At 42.0% G+C, this 17756-nt stretch overlaps 1 protein-coding gene across 9 annotated transcripts in view; it reads right to left on the reverse strand.

Moving 5' to 3' along the window:
• SIPA1L1 (signal induced proliferation associated 1 like 1) overlaps nucleotides 1-17756 on the reverse strand; it is a 321214-nt gene that overhangs the window by 158264 nt on the left and 145194 nt on the right. The window contains exon 4 of one of the 9 annotated variants that reach the window (XM_074997149.1): nucleotides 12801-12846. The exons of the other annotated variants lie outside the window; for them this stretch is intronic. The gene's annotated coding sequence lies outside the window, so the exon portion shown is untranslated. The remainder of the gene's footprint in view (nucleotides 1-12800; nucleotides 12847-17756) is intronic. 9 annotated transcript variants of the gene reach the window in all.

Consider the following 17756-nt stretch of genomic DNA (forward strand, 5'->3'; position numbering starts at 1 on the left):
ATTCCAGTAGCTCTTGCCTTTCAGACCTAGGAGATCCAACATTCATAAATTCAAAGGATGCTATACCCTATCAATCCATCCATGACCAACAAAGTCTTTTCTGCTCCTCTTACACTACTCAAAGTCCCTTTTCTCTGCTTCATAAAGCTGCAAAGGCTTTCTAGGGTGTAGCTTCTGTCCCCTGGTGTGATTGCTGAACAGTTTTTACCCTCTGCTTGCTCTGCATGAGCATTTCATTGATCTTATATGTAAATGTACTTTCATTTCCTTTACCAGTAGCCAAGCCACACAAGAAAGGTACACACACATTCTTTCATCTGCTGTAGGCTGGGTTTTACACTCTGCATCCCGAGCACATTCTAAACACACACTTCCAGCACATGCACTCCTCTGTATGCAAGCCATTCATTGTGAAATGTATGTTTTTCAGGACGAACATGAGATTAGTTTACATGATACCTTACCTAACTTTTGAAATATATATTAATGACAACAATGTATTGGGACAATAAATGTGTCATGCTTGCTGAGAGTTACAATGTTGGGAGACCCTCTGCCAGCTGACCCAAGGAGCTCCAATGCCCACAATTATACAATTACGGCACTAGAAAGAACTTTGAAAGGCCATCCAGTCCAGTCCCCTGCACTCCTGGCAGTACTAAGTATTATTCAGATCATACCTGGCAGATGTTTGTCTAGCCTGCTCTTAAAAATATCCAATGACAGATTCCAAAACCTCCCTAGGCAATTCATTCCAGTGTTTTTCTACTCTGAAGTTTTTCCTAATGCCCAACCTAAACTCTCCTTGATGCAATTTAACCCCACTGGTGCTTCTCTTGTCCTCAGAAATTGCGAATTTTTCTCCCTCCTCCTCCTAATAACCTTCATGTTTACAGAAGTCCAACGGAGTCAACAGCAAGCAAATTTCAAGTATAAAGTTTTGCACAAAATAGTAAAACATCACTATGCTGTATCCCAACTACCCTAAAACTCTGCAATATTCTTTAAGTATTATTTGTAGAACATGAAAGAGCCAGGTCAAAACTTTGGACTCAAAAATTTGGTCAGATTCCAACATCTGATTAGTTTAATAATAAATTGACTGATACTTTAAAAAAAAAATCAGTCCATTCTAAAAGGTGTTATGACTCAAAATCTGATCTATCCTAAACCTATTAGAGTTTGGTACAAAATATCTGGAGTCCCTACAAAATGGAAACAGCATAGAATAAACTCGCCTTGCCCATTACCACAAATACCTTTTTAAGGAATCTGGGTGTGGACCACAAGAGAGCAGCAGCTGGAAGCAGAATGCCATGAGCCAGCTGAGCCTTTGGTAGATTTCCTTTCTAGTGTAATGGATAACAGATGCCATTCCTTACATATATTTGATGTGGAAACCACTTTGTGCGCGCTATAACCAATTGTTTGGACTACTGAAGGCTGTTATTAATTACTGGACTGTAACTATTTGAGAAAAATATTTAATACTGTTGCACAGACTGGGGCAGAGAGTGGGCTAAACTGAGAAATTCTAGACTCATTCCTTAAAAAACAAACAAAAACAAGCCAAAGACACAAACAAAAAACCTACTCATGTAAGTAACTTCACTATAGTCAATGGTAGTAGAATGAAAATTATTTCCTGGGCTACTTTCAGATTGTGCATTCTATAAATAAATGTAATAGTGTCTTTCCAAAAAAAAAAAAAAAAGGGTTAATTAAGGCATCCCAGTAACCCAGGTCTTCCACAAACGCTTCCTCTATTTTAAGAAAAGAAAAAGGGTAAAAGGGCAGAAGTCTGGTAGAACAGATACAATTCTACTGGTTTTTCATATTACAAATGCACGTTCTATATAAATCCTGGAATACTCGATGATGCATGGAAGATTGATATTGACACAAGAAAGTGAAAACTAAGAGGGAAAACTATTTTTAGGCAATGTAATATGATTTTTAGTTTATTTTTCTAAACATCCATTCAATTTATTTTCACTAGAACATCACTGATGCCTTCTACCCCCAATTAATTAAGAGAACCAACAATATTTATGAGTAAGGTTAAGATTTAATCATGGCTATTTTTAGTAAAAGTCACGTCAGACAAAAAAATTCACCAGCCCCAAAAAAAAATTACCTGTCAATGACTTGTACTGTAAATAACGCAGATAAAACTTCGGTAAGTCAGGGAAGCAGAGATGGTGCATTGTTGCTGATTTGCAGGAGGGAACACCCTGGGGAATTTCTGGTTCAGGGCATCCCCACTGCTCTGCTTAAGTCTGAGCAAACTGACAGAATCATCCACTATTTTCATACAAGCAGCTTTTAATGCCCTTTTATTTTTTTTTTTAATTTTATATTTATATACATTTTATATATATAAAAGAAGGACTAAATGGATAGAGAAATCAATGTTATTAAACTTCTAAAAGTATTAACATTAATGGTAATTCTTTTAAAAATATTTGAAAACATTTAAAGTTTCTTGTTAAACTTAATGTATATTGTAGGGTCCCCACATTCGCAAATTCAGTTATTCGCGAGCAGCTGCTTCCCCAGGGCTCTGGGCTCCCCACTCATGAGCTCATTCACCCTGCTACACGCCCTGCAGGTCATCCGGGCCATCAACAAAGTCCTCCTGCAGCAGTTGACCTGCATCAGGGACCTGGATAACAAACTGTCCGGAGCTTCGAGGAGCTGGTCTTCCCGAACTGCTTCAGGGTGCTCAACGGCACAAACACTGCCGTCTGGGCCCTGAAGCACAGCAGCAGGGCCTACATGAATCAAAAGGGCTACCACTCTGTGGTCCTGCAGGCACAGGTGGACACAAAGGGATGGTTCCAGGACATCTGAGAGGCCTGGTCAGGCTGTACCCATGACACCAGGGTGTTCCAGAGCTCGGGGCTGAGCCACCGGATGGCCGAGGGGACCTTCATCCCCCATTGGGAGCTCCCCGTCAGGGACACCACGCGGACACGGCCTACCCCCTGCAGGCCTCACTCATGAGGCTGTACATGGGTCACACACAGCCTACCCCAGACGTTTTTAATGAGAGGCTCAACTGGGCCTGCAATACAGCTGAGCGGTCATTCAGCGACTTAAAGAGGAGGTTCAGATGCCTCCTCACCAGGCTGGACGTGGGCCTCCACAATGAGCCAGTGGTGGTCAGGGCCTGCTGCACCCTGCATAACTTGATGGGAGCTAAGCAGGAGCCATTTGTGCAGGGGTGGACTGCCAAGGCAGGGCATGGGTATGAGCAGCTGCCTGTAACCCCATGCCACCAGGCCCAGCAGGCCAGAGTGTGGTTACTGGAGGCCCTTCACCAGGGGGCCACACTGACCCCACCACACAGCACACAAACACCACCACCCCTATGCACATGTACCCCTCCCCTCAACCCCATGCACATGCTCCCCTCACCACTACTCCCACACACGCACAGTGGACACAGGGTTAAACACCACAATAAACTGTTTATTTAGCACTTTACAACTGTCTGTGCCTCTCCATAACCATGGGAACTATTTATAGGCAGGTTAGGGGAACTGTGAACTGGACACTGGGGGGAACTTTGCACAGGGGTGGAGCGGCCCAGGGTGGGGGGCTTGCGATGCACCAGTAAGAGCGAGGGTTGGGGCAGGTGGCTGGTTATGGCTTGGGTTAGGGCACCCAGGCCGGCCGCCACCCAGTCCCAGACCAGCCACTCCATGGCAAGCCACTCCCACAGCATGTCCATGAGGTCTGTCAGGGCTGCGGTGTGGGCAGGGTCCCCCCGCCGCCTCCTCCCCACCCTGCTGGCGCCAGCGGACGGTCCCTTCCAGTTCTATGAAATGTGTATCTCCATATATTCCTTTTTATATTCATTAAAACAAAACCAGCTCTAGTGTACAAAGCCCTGCAGTTTGAAGTAAAAAGTTGAAGTTTTTCAGGGATGTAGCTCCAACATTGGAATTCTGTTTTCAGTTTTGATTTCTCAAAGTTTTATAAAAACGCTGGGCAGGCATGCCAATATGTTTCTCTAAGTTAAAAATGATGGTAGTTTTTGCAGTGTCAAGTTAGCCATCCACTCTTTAAATAAATAATTTAAGTGCAATTTGCACTCACTCATGGCACGTAAGAAAAAAAGAGTTCAGATACTTCAGGTACTGACAACTGTGAATTCAATATTTTGTCTAACTGACCATGCCTTTTGACTATCATACAGTTCTGTCTAGCAAATAACTACAGATTTTGTGTTTCAATTTTATCATTTACCTTTTTTAAAAAAGAATCCACATTAGAACATTAAAAATATTACAATTACTCAGTGAATAACTCAGAAGTTAGGAAACAACACAATGAAGGTTACTTACCAAACCCTATTTCTACCCTTTTATATGTATGATTTCTACTATACCATCTTCAAGCGCATGTGCACGGTTCCCCCACCCCCACTAAAAAAATCCTTCTGATTGACCACATGGGTTAAACTATGCACAATAAATAAGTCAAGGATATACAGTGAAGGAGCCAGATCTTGCAGGTCTATGCCTTATTTGGGGCAAAATTACGTTTAGTATTACCTACAGCACATAGAATTATAGCAACTGAGCTTTTTTGAATCTACACCAGCGCAAGTGAGCATGTGTGTCCTACAGACAGAATGTATTTACTGGGGAGATAAATTATACTCACTGGACAATAAAGATAAAATAAAATAGTAAAGAGGTGCCTCAGTTACCAGAAACCATCCAGTGCACACATGGAATGAAGCAAGAGTTTGATGGGAAAATAACGTGATGGTACAATTTTAGGTTGCTTGACCAGGCAGTCTTAACTACAGTGTTTCCTGAGTTTTGTAGTGCCTCACTTTGCAACTTTTTTTTTTTAAATATACTGCAGAGTATATAAAAAGTTAATTCTAGGATCAAAGTGCATTTTCAAATACATACCTTTTTTTCTATAAGGGGCTGGCTTTCACATAAGCTGTGGCAATAACAACTATGGTATTTAAAAAAACTTGGCTATTTAATTACGCACAAATCATTCATCAAAAATCCCACTAGATTTTAAAATATTTATAGCTAGTAAATGAACATATAGGACTTCTGATGTATTGTTATTATTAATCCAAGATACTACAAAAATGCATGTTTATTGGCAGAAAGTCTGCATTAGTAGTTAACTGCAAGCATCAGGAGTGAATCTTCTCAATTCTCAACAGGTTGCCTGACTATTCAATTAACAGTGAAATTAGGACTCCTACATCTGAACACACAGTTTAAAGCTCAAATCTAAAGAGTAACAAATTTAAATAAGGAAAAGTTCCCCTTCAATTTATCCTCTCCATCTAGTCATTTAACAAATGGAAACTTGCCTCATTGCTTGATCCAAACTCTGGCTAAAACATCGAAAATGAAACCTTGTTATTAAAATAATATTCTCTCTGCAATACATTTTGGTAAACACTATAAAGTTAAAACATTTGTATACAAACAGAATGCCAAAATCTCAGTATCTGACAAATGCTTACAGTGGAGTTTTGAGTTCAAAACAGGAGTCTGGAAAGACGACATAACTTAGGAGGTTCCATGTTTACATTTGATTATAAAATAATTACTCATTTTCAAGTACAAACTATCATTTGTTCATATTCCTTAAGTACCAGCCCTGCAAATCGGACTCAGGATGTAAAAGTCAAATATAGTTTTGACCTATACATCACCACCGTAAGTATATACAACAAGCCAAATCTGCTTTTACAGATGCAACTCAAGGGCAGAATATAGCCCTCCAAGTGAACTAATTTAACTATCATCGTGGTGGATAAAAATCAATGGTTTAAAAATCTTTTATTTAAATCACAATTTAAAATCATCAATACTAAGTGTGGCAGGGTGAGGCCAGGGGAGAAAATACAAGAGGGAAAGACTGGGCTATGCTGAGCTGGCAATCAGAGTGGAAGCAGCTGGGGAGAAGCCCGCCCCAACTCAGTTAGGGCCAGCTGGTTTCAATTAACCCTACCTGTTCAACCCTTTCCCAAGGAGGGCAAATGGGGAGGAGTGGAGTAAGGGAAAAAGGAAAGTTTGAGAGGAGCAGAAGAGAATTTGAGGAACACCAAAGAGAGCTGAAGAGGCAAGGAGCCTCAGCAGTGAGGGTGTGGATTTCCTAGCCCTGGTAACCCCCGGGATCAAGCGCAGACTGGGAAGAATTGGTCAGCCTGCCAGAGCAGACCAAGGAAGAGGACTCACTGCTACTGCAGCCTGGAGAAGGTGCTGGGGAAGGGCCCCAGAGAAGAAAGAGTTGCAGCATTACAGACTAAAATTCTGGAGCCACCTGGAATCATCCTACTGCCCCCACCACCAGGAGCTCCCATGAGTCACTCCAGAGTCGTTAGAGAACCCGGGGGGGGGGGGGGGGGGGGGCAACCAGAGGAGTCATAGGTCCAGAGGTTCCATGGCCATGCCGAGGGTGGAGGGTGACCTCCAGCAGGAGATGAAGGGTATACACCACTGCTGAGGATAACAGGGAGACCGTGCCGCTGGCAATGGCCAGAAACTCATCAAGTTGCTGCCAGTGGTCCATTGTGTCTTGTCTGCGCTGGCATCTGCAGGGCTTGTGGCAGCTTCACAGACCTTGTGCTGTGCAGGGTGAGGCTGCTGGAGAGGGGCCCTTTAAGGGAGCGACCAGCTGCAGGCCTGGAAGGGCTTGTCCACTATGTGACCCTGTCCACAATGTTTCCTGGCCCTTTCTTTCAAAAGGGCACTTGGGGCATTGTATCAGAGAGGTAGCCAATTAGTCTGTATCTTCAAAAACAACAAGGAGTCCTGTCACACGTTATAGGCTAACAGATCTTTTGGAGCATAAGCTTTCATGGGCAAAGACCCACTTCACCAGATGCAACATCTGACGAAGTGGGTCTTTGCTCACAAAAGCTTATGCTCTAAAATATTTGTTAGTCTATAAGGCGCCACAGGACTTCTTAGGGCATTGAAGACACTCTTTCGAAACAGCGCCTCGCCCTTTTGAAAGGGCAGATCAGAAGCACCAGCCGCTGTTCGTGTGTGGACCCTGTATTTCAAAAGGCAATCTTTCAAACTGTCAATTTCAAGAGTGCCTTTCAAAAATCGTGCTCTAGTGTAGACGTAGCTCATAAGAAATATTGCTTACCGGAAGACAGTGAGGTGGAGAAAGAGGTGGAGATGGCCGAGTGGATCAATTAGTAACTTAAATAGTTCAATTTGCAAAACATTATTCTTCATAATCCTCTCTATGCCTTTTAGTATAAATGTGATTTGACAAGTAAATTCCTAAGCTCTTTACTTATTGGATGTTGCTAGGAAAAAATAGCTTATTTAATCCTTATGGCCTGTTTAATTAACTAGGTTTAGACTATTGCCCAAGTGTACAATACAGAACACTGCAGTAAAAGAAACCCAGAGTCTCAAGTTGCCACTAAGCATCATTTTCTTAACTTTATATTACATGATCTTAGCTATAGAAGTCCAACAATGCCCCTTATTTTGGCACATCATAGCCACAGACCATAATGGTGATGCCATGTATCTGTTCTGTATTTTACTTCAGCATAACTCAGTGTCTCCAAGGGAGCCCCATTCTATGTTTGTTTTTCGAAAAAACAGACATGACAATGAGTTGAATGGGGCTAACTCCAAAACTAAGTGCACTCTAAGCACAGTCAGTCTTAGCTTTTTCGCTAACTTGTGTGGCAACGTACCCCTGTGTCTGGCCAGGGTCCCCACCTCCCCTTTGGCTAGAGGAATCAGGCTCCACCCACCTCTGCCCATCTGAGCCAGCTGGTCACTCCTTTCCCGCTCTGCAGTTGTTCAGGTCTTCGGTCTTCTGGGGTGGGGGGAGCCCAAGCATTCTCCCACTGAGCTACTCCCTCTCCCGTCTGCTGTCTTTTATAAACCACACTTGCTCTCCTTATCTGTCTTCTCTCCTCTTATCTCAGCTTCTTCCACTTGCCTAACTTGTTCACTTCCTCCCTCTCCCTCACCCTGACTAGGAGAGCTTTCAGAAGCCCTGTCAGCATGCCAGCCATGAGATCAGCTGGCTGTCATTATTTGCTGCCACTCCCTGTTGCCTAAACCCAGGAGCTTAACTTGCTCTCTTCTTCCCATGCTCCAGGCTGCATCCTGAGCTGCCTTTTATCCTTCCAACTGGGGTCTGCTGCCCTGACCCGATTACACTTGTTTTAAACCAATGCTTTGTTTGGTGATTTAATTAAACAGTGATTTAAACCAATGTTTTAAAGCACCCTGACCTAAATTAATCCCCTGAGATATTATGTTTAACTGCATAAAAGAGAATTTAATTCATTTTAAGTTGACTCAATAGTGTTTATTAGCCTCAAAGCAGTAAACTTTTATTTGCCTGTGAAGTAAACAGTTGTGAGCATGCAAGATCTGCAGCACAGCAACATACCATTTTACATACTGACTTTCCATAACAAAAATGCACTAACCAAAAAAAAAAAAAAAAAAAAAAGTATGAGGAACTCTTCTAAGCCCTGTCACTGTCCTCAAAAAAGGAAAGTTAATGCTAACAAGGGTCTCTTGCAATGACAGATCATTTACTGCTAACTGAATTGTGTGATACCTGTTTTAAAAAACAGCAAGACACGACAGGCAAAAACAACTCAGCTTTCATTAGGACATATCTGAACTGAAAGAAAAATGCTTGAGTTGTCCAAAATATTGTCCTTGTTGAGCTGAGCAACTAACTCAAGTGCTAGGCCTTGGGGATATTCCAGTTAGGAGCAAAAACTGGTGACAGTCTCATATGTGTTTGGATGCAATCTAATTCACAGGACAGGTACAGATGCTGGCTTCTCTGAATATAGGACTAATTAAACAGAGTTCTTGGCTTCCACCCCAAGCCTTTTTAGCCAACTCCAAACCCGAAAGCTGCTTGTTGTTTTGTGTTTTTGCAGGGTTGTAATGTGCTCACCAGCTACTATTTTTCTTCTTTTGTTTTGGGGGGAGGGAGCTCTGTCTATTCTTGTCTGTTCTTAGTTTATGTTCTGCTAATTTCCATAAAACGCAATCAAAATCCTATTTAGCAAAGATCCTCCATCCATACATTCCAAAGCTCCCATGCAAGCTCACATAACCCCAGGGGTGAGGAATCTCTGGTGCACCAGCTACACATGGTTCATCATGGTTAGCTACTGATAGGCTACAATACAGATTGTTTACCTGAATGTCCGCAGGCAGCTCCCAGCCAATGGGAGTAGCAAGAAGCAGTGTGGGCCAGGGAGACCGGCATTTGTCAAATTGGGGTCCTGACTCAAGAGATTTACGCGGGGGGTAGAGGGGTGCCACAGTAATGCCACACTGACTTCTGCACTACTTTCAGAGCTGGATAGAGGTGGCTGATAGCCAGGCATCCAGCTCTGAAGGCAGCACCCTGCCAGCAGCAGCACAAAAATCAGGGTAGCAACACCACACCACCATACTACTAATAGTGCCTTCAGAGCTGAGCAGACAGTGGCAGCTACTGACTGAGGGTCCAGCTCCACAGCCAGCAGCAAAAAAGTAAGGGTGACAATACCACACCATGCCACCCTTGCTTCTGTGCTGATACTGGCAGCAGCTCTACCTTCAGAGCTGGGCTCCAAGGCCAGCAAACATGACTCTCCAGCTACGCAGCTCTGAAGACCGTGCTGCCGCCAACTGTAGCACAGAAATAAGGGTGGCAACAGTGCAAGCCTGATACCTTACAAAAAAATCTTGTAAACCTCTGTCCATCCTCCCACCCAACAAAAAACACAACAAACTTTTAATTGGGACTCCCAAAATTTCATGGTGTTTTCATTTCAGATTTAAATAGCTGAAATCATGAAATTTGCATTTTTTAAAATCCTACAACTGTGGAATTGACCAAAATGAACTGTGAACTGATGTTCAGAAGATTATATCCCCAGCAACTTTATCTTTCATTTATAATTTCTTGGTAATTTTTGTTTTGGTAAATCCTATACACAAACTTTTGGAAATATTATTTGGTAGTAGGAGAAAGCCTTTCCTCCATATACTTAAAAATTAAAATAATTTCATTTTTGGTTTTAAAACAGCACACAATTAACCACTAATCATTACCACTGGTTCAAAAAGTCAATTTCAGTTGGTTCATTTCACTTCAAACTTTATGACTATTGTATGTTATAACTCTTCCCGGATGCATATTGTGGTTTCTTGCGTAATATGAAGTTCTTCTTCGAAGGGTTTCTCAATTTCTCACCCTGACAACAAAATTTCATATTTCCTTGAAAACCTGAGTATAAACATACAACAAAAATATCTGAGTATGGTATTATTTATTCAGACTTTAAAAAGATGTCTGGTCTGCTGCTGTTTGGGTTAGGGTTATTTCTCTTTGTTAGTGCATCCCACGATAGCCATCTCTGTCACTTGCCTCCATATCAGCATATCCACTATTTCAGAAACACCACAGAAACTGATTAATTTGCCAGCCATCTATGAGGCAAATATTGAAGCCCCCATAGTTCAATAGCAAACTGTCATTGGAAATACTTGTAAATATTAAGTTGAAAAATACCTAAAACCTCAAGCCAGATGCCACTCTACTTACCAGAAGTTGAGAGAAGATAACCGTACAGAAGATACATAACTACCTTGTGCAGAGCTGTTTGTATCTTCCTCTAAAGCATTTATACTGTTCTGTGTTGATGATAGGGCACTAAGCTAGAACAACTAGAAGTCTGATACAATATGACAGTTCTTCTATACCCAATGAAACCATAAATAGTAAGAAAAATGGTGTTTTCAAGCCCTGGATATAACAGGAAGGAGTCACAGTCAGTTGGTTGAATGGGCTCTAAAAGCCATCTGCTGCATCTATCTCGTTCTCAAAATAACATTTCCAAATATAAAGTATGATCTATTTGGCAGTCACTGTTGAAACAGAGTCCACTACAGCTTTCTATAAATGCAACAAGAAAAACTGAGGAATTCCATAAAGACAGCTCTTCCTGTTGATAAATGAGCTGCTGCTTCACATAAAACTTTAGGAGCAAAGCTACCATAGGTGTGCCGTGTAGTCTGCAGAAGAATATGAAGCAAGCAAATGGACTAATTATGTTCAAAAACAGAGATCCACTCTTCGATAGAGCTTCTGGTGAGGTCAAACCAACACAATCTTTGCAATAAACTAGTAAAAGGAGAAGTGCATAAGGATTAAGGGAAATGATCACTTAAAGTTTGGAACCCACATTTGGCTGTATTAAGGCAACAACAGCATCTGGGGCTCACTGGGACCTGAGGCCTCCCATGACTCTGCTCCCTCCTAAGGGCATTGAGCCCTGCTTAGACTGGCTGAGAGCGCCTTCCCCTCTGCTACAATAAGGCAGAGATAGCAGTAAAAGCATTCCTTCTCCTGCTAGGAATGGCAGTGAGGGGCCTCTCCCCTGAGAAACTGCACGAGGCTACCACTTTATCAGCCTATGTGCAAGACAGAGAAATGTCGCAGGGCTGAGCCATTTGCTTTAGAAGCTAGGAACTACTTTTTTACTGCCATACATTCAGCTTGCCCTTGGGAGTGGGTTAGCAGTGATATCAGAATAATAGCCCTACAAGTTAACACCCTAATGATGATGTACGGCATGATTCATCCTGTGACCACGTTGGAATGTTCGATAATATTTTTTATGAATTCTATGTTTTCCTCAGTTTCCCCTGATTTTACATAGCCACTAGAGGGAGAACAGCTATTTGCTCCTGGGACAGGCAAAAGTCTGGTCTACTCAAAAAAATGAGGTAAATTCAGCTATGTCGCTCAGGGTTGGGAGAAATCCATACCCACGAGCAATGCAGTTAACTTTAAATAACTGCCGGTGCATATAAAAGCTCTAGATCAACAGAAGAACTCTTCCACTGACCTATCTACCACCTCACAGAGAGATGGATTACTTACACTAGTGGGAAAACACCTCTTCCATCAGCATAGCATCTTTGCTAAAGCTGCAGCTGTGCCACTATATCATTTCAAGTGTAGACAAGCCATAACCAACATAGGTCTGACTGTCATTGAAGTGCTGAGCCTGAACTGGTTATTAAAAGAGGACTGGCCACGGATGATAGCCTACCAATGAAAACTCCACACATCAGAACATGGACATCTAGCAAAAATTACCCAGAAGGAGAAGTCTCCAAGCAAGGAAGTTGAGGAAAGATCCCAGCTCAAGGACAAAAGGACAGGGAAGATGAGAGTGGGGTGGGGATAAGATGTTCCTCCAGGAGACTGCTCCAAAGCTTAGGTTCAGGGACCAGTCCTGTGGAACTGTGACACACCTCTCAGAACTATTTTAGACTATGAGCCTATTCAGGCAGACATCACAGCTACTATTACGTTTGTGTCATATTTGCAGGTTTTATATAAAATTACCCTATTTTGTGATCAAAAGTCAAAATTCTGATAACCATATAACTTTGAGAAGCAGGATCCAAGACTGATAGCTTCTACACTTTAGCCTGAACTCTAAATACATGCCTTGCAGCATTATTGACCAACACAGCCAATTTCAAAGATAAATGCAAACACACAACTCAGAGGTTTAAAGGATTCACAAGTTTACTGTGAACCAAATTGAAACCTCCTGAAATTGCTACATTATGCTAAAAGGTACATGCTGGGGGGTGGGGCGAAAAAATCAGAAGCAAATGAGCAAAGAATGCCTCCCATGCTCATAGCAAGATATTTTTAGACACAGTCAGTTCTCACAAGGACGTGCTCTGAAAATGGCTCATTATGATTGAATCAGGGGATGTAATCCTTACCTACTGTCTTGAGCACCTGGGAGTCAAAAGTGCTGGAATACCCCACCTGGAAAACAGGGAATGTTTGCAAAACTTCAGTAAAGTGATTCTGAAACAGAAAGTACAGGTCTGGCCTGTGCTCTCACGCATCACTTCAAAACTGCTGTTTAATGTGAAGGGAAGCAAAAGGAGCTAAAGACGTTAGATGAACATACATGGTAATAATACTATTTATTGCTAAAACTCCAGGAAGGAATAGTTGACATTAATAGGGAGGACTGATGATGGCAAACATTCCCCAGAGTTGTCTGTATAAGAGGTATTACAAATTTCAAGAGACTAGACTAAGCCCTGGTCAATATCTTACTACTGAAAAGGTTCTTATTTCTTCAGAGGATCAAAGCACACAGATATGCTTACCTATATATGCGGTTCTCAGAGTATCTTCTACCAATCCCATATCTTCCTGAACTTCATTCCAAAATACAGTAAACAATGGAAACTGATCAAGAATGGGGAGTTTTTGATTTCAGGTATGATCATCACATCTATCCATAATTGCCAGAGAATTTGCCACATACAGATTAAAGACTACAGAGCATTAAGGTATTGCCAATATTTGATTCAGGTTTCATGGTTCAACAGTTTGAAGGCTGGGTCTAAGGTCATGCTTCTCTTTGGTCTTTTACAGAGGCCAAACCAACTGGGCCAGTTAAGTAGGGGGAAACTTAAAATACTTGCAGAGAATAAAGACTGACATTTTCTAGCCACAGCTCTGACTGAAGGTATCTGACCCCAAGAGTACCAGTCCAGAACTGTTGAACTTCACTTTATGGGAAGGTACTCTCTATCTTTGTTCTATGAATGCAGAATACGAAACAGAACCTACAACCGTATTCCAGTGAAATAAAACTGCTGTATTGGTGCCATATTTAACTATTTACACACATTGTTTTGAACCCAAATGAGCATCTCTTCATTTCTATTTTATCCTCACTATCCACCTTGTGGTCCTGTTTCTTATTTACTGCACACTGTTCAAACCTGTTCAAGCTCCATAATTCATACAAAGTCATTCATTTAACGTGCTTTTCTGTGGCAATCATAGCTAAAGCAATATGAATGTTTCATAAAAGTTGATTTATTTTCATAAATCCTGCATCACTGGAAGAAAAGTTACTCCCATTTTACAGAGAGATTAAGATCAGAAATGTCCACTAATTTTGGGAGTCCAACCCCAGATGCCTGAAGCCTAATTTCTCAGAGCTTTTATTACTACTAAGCTCTGTATATGTTCAAAACACAGCTCTCAATGACATCATTTGTATCTGTGAGTGCTCAGCTCTTCTCCAAATCAGATGTCAAGCCATCCTTTCTCTTCCTGCAATCCCTTATGTTATTTTGTAAGACCTTCCATTTTCGGTATAAACCAATTTTTTAAAAACAATTTTTAAGTTACATAAAAAGCACCACTATTTTCTAATTTTCACCCTAATTTTGTATCAAAATTTGTGGTATTCTAATATATCTCAGTCTGCCTGTTGAAATAAGTGTATTTGTTTAGAATGGGGCTGGCCAAAAGACAGCCCACAGGCTAGATCCAGCCAACCAAGCCACTTGATTCAGACCACAGGATCCCCAGCTGGCTCCCTGCCTGCACTACCTGTGCTTGGCACTGAAAGCCAGCTGCAGGACTCTGAATACTGCAGAGCCCAGGAGAGTAGCGGGTGGGCCCACCAGAATAAATCTTACAGTTCCTATTGGGCAGCTTCCGGCCAATAGGAGCTGTTTATTTGCACGGCAGGAATAATGTCCCAGAATTCAGGACACGAGCTGCCAAGCCAGAGCCTGCCTCTGGCATGCCAGCCCCTCCCCACCAAACCTCTGCCCTACTTCCTGCACCCCTACCCTATGTAACACAAACCCTCTGCACACCCCCACCACTTCCCAGAATCTCCACCCCCTCCTATGAAGTTCCATTGCTGGCAGTGGAACCTGAAGACCAGAGTAGGGGCTAGGAGCTCAGCCCCACCAGGGCAGAGCTGTTCTCTCTGCCTCCAGATGTGAGGCTCTGGGGCTGCCCTGTGTCTTCCCCTGAGCACCTCCCTATCACCACTTTATCAATGCTGGCCCCACTGCTGCTGCCAGAACAGAGCACCACTGCCCAGCAGCAGCAGAGTGACTAGCATTGACCATCCTCTAGCCAGCAAATTCCCTGGACAGGGATCACTCATGTCCCAAGCATGCTGGACCAAGAAATTTCACTTTGTGTAGTGATGTTCCTGGACAGGCATTTCATAACATTAATTTGAAAGCAAACAGACCTCTACAGTGAGGCAAAAACATTACTTGACAAGATCAAAGCATATAATCTCTCTCTGAAAGCAAATACATGTGCGTGACTGCAGATGTGCATACTTATCTATCACTGTGTTTAGAACTGCAGTACAACCCGGATGCAGAAATGCAATGCGGAAGAGGCTTTTATTTTTCATAGCAATTTATCATGCTGCTGCCAAAGATCAAGGAAGAATTTGCTTTGCAAAGGTGCTTTTTGAGCCCAGCTTCAAAAAGTTTGATATAACATTATACCCTATTTTTCTTGAACATTAAACGCTGCTGTAAGCGCCAAGCTTATAAAGACTGATAAAACAGATCAGTACTGACATTTTTCAAAAGCTGTTGAGTTTAAGAGTGGGCCTAAGAAAAGAGGCTTCTCACAGCAGTAATATCAGAACGCATTTTAAAAAATTGGTTGTCAATGGCTAAATGTTTCAGAAGGATTTTCGTACAACCATTACCTCCCTACTATGAAAAGTTTGTCTCTTTAGAAGCATCTAGCAATTCACAATATACTGGAGAACTAGTCAAATGAGGTTTACAGTAACACCAAAGAAAAATGATTCATAGCCAGGATGCTCTTCCGTACCTTGGGGGAAAACATCATCTTGTAATCTGGCATGTGATACAATTTTCTCCAGTATCCAAATGTGTTCATTAATTTGAAAATAATCTGAGATTTATTTACTAATTGCTAATAATTCTGATTATAAACATCTTGCTCAACATAGTACCAGCGTAACTAAGCTATTTTAGTGACCAGTGTGAGACAACTATGTCCTTGTTCATCAAGAAAATTAGTTTGAGTGCACCACAGGGTGAACTCATCCCACGCTGGACAGGGAAGGGTTAACCCCTCACTCCTGGCTGAGGAAGCCATCCTCCACATCCCTTATGGGACTGCTCCAGATGCAGAACTAGTGTAAAAGGGAGCTGCCCAGCTCAGTCTGCACTGACTGCCAGCGAGGAAGGATGCTCATTGTTGACTCTAGCCCAGAAGCAGCTAGAACCACTGAAGCCAGAGCTGTGGAGACTCAGACCAGTGTCCAAGTGAATGTGGACATCAAAGAGGAGCCAGAGTTATTGGGACCTACATATGCTGAAAAGCACAAGGACGGTAACAATGCCTCAACTACAGCCCCAAAAGATATGGTAGGAAGTGGCCCAGAGAAGGACTAGCTATAGGCCCAATGGAAAAAAAAAAAAATCAGTGTTTCAGCTGGAGCCCAACTGACCTAGGACCTATCTTTGTTAGGACCCTGGGCAAGGACCCAAGGGAGCAGGGTAACATTTTCACAAGGGTTATAAAAGAGACCTTAGGCCCCAAGTAATTTTCCAAAAACAAAACATTTTAAAACATGCTACCCCAAATCAGTTACAGTATTATGGAAACACTGTTTTGGTACCATTTGAAAGTTCTGCACAGTGCACTGTATTTCTGTCATTTTACTTCTATAATGGTGACACCTAGGAACGCCAGACACTACAGAACAACTGGGTCCCTGCAGCACCCAACATCCAGAGAGCTGGAATTTAGACATACACCAATAGTAAACAAATAGGAAGTGGGGAGCGTTCCAGGGCAATGTTACAGATGGCAGTAACAGCATAAAATGAGAAATCACAGTGATCTCAGTAGCCAGATTAATTATCTGCCTATCACCTGTGACACAGTACCATCAATATTAGGTCCTTCTCTAATTTCTGTATTCTGTGTCTCACTCAGCAAGACTGTCTTCTCATGGTCCTACTCCCTCTCCCAACACCACAAATCTGAAATGTTTAGTTTTCTTTGTTTTTTGCTCTGCAAATCAGGAAAAGGCTCTACATACAACTGTGGTTTCACAAACCAGAGATTGACAGATTTATTTTTAAAACAAACTTTGGTGCATAATTCATCAAAGTGACATGCTGTTGGCTTCCCTTACATTCCTTAAACTAACCCCACAGATACCCCACATAATAACTTGCTTATTTCCACATCTGCAGCAACTACTTCAAATTTAACATGGCAGTACAGACTCTTACATTCTCTTATTATCCAAAGTCTTATATTATATAGGACTGTCTCCATTTTTTATTTTCTTGTTGCACATTGCACAACAGAAGCAGCTGCATTGCATGGTGTGATCAGAACACTACTTTGTACGTAGATTATAACAATGAGGAACGAGTGTACCCCTTCTTTATAGGTAGAGCTGATATCACCTAAAGTTAAGGGCACCCAACTCTTTCTCTTGCAAAACTTTTTAGTTTGATTACAGCATTGGCACACAAACTGTTCAGGCTGAATATTTCCATGCCTGATGTCTGTCTCAGCTAGTGATTTTTTTTTAATTTGAGCAAAGTGAATCAGCTGTTTCAGTGAACGAAATTAGAGAAAAATACGTCTGCCCATGTTAAAAAAAAATCTCAACTGTTTCTCTAGAAAGCTCTCGTTCCTTCATGATCTGGGCAGGGACTTGTATTTGGCAGAGCAGTCATATGCCTTTTGCTTCCTTTCCCTACCCCTTCCCCCCAAAAAAAAATCTGGATACATTGTAAGCCTTTCAAAACATTGTTACACATGCTCACTAAAGACTTGGTACAGATTGGTACTGAATTCTCCATAAATTCCATCTGCAAGGAGTGTGCTTT

The sequence above is a fragment of the Carettochelys insculpta genome, chromosome 6, assembly GCF_033958435.1.
Source record: "Carettochelys insculpta isolate YL-2023 chromosome 6, ASM3395843v1, whole genome shotgun sequence".
NCBI classification, from domain to species: domain Eukaryota; kingdom Metazoa; phylum Chordata; order Testudines; family Carettochelyidae; genus Carettochelys; species Carettochelys insculpta.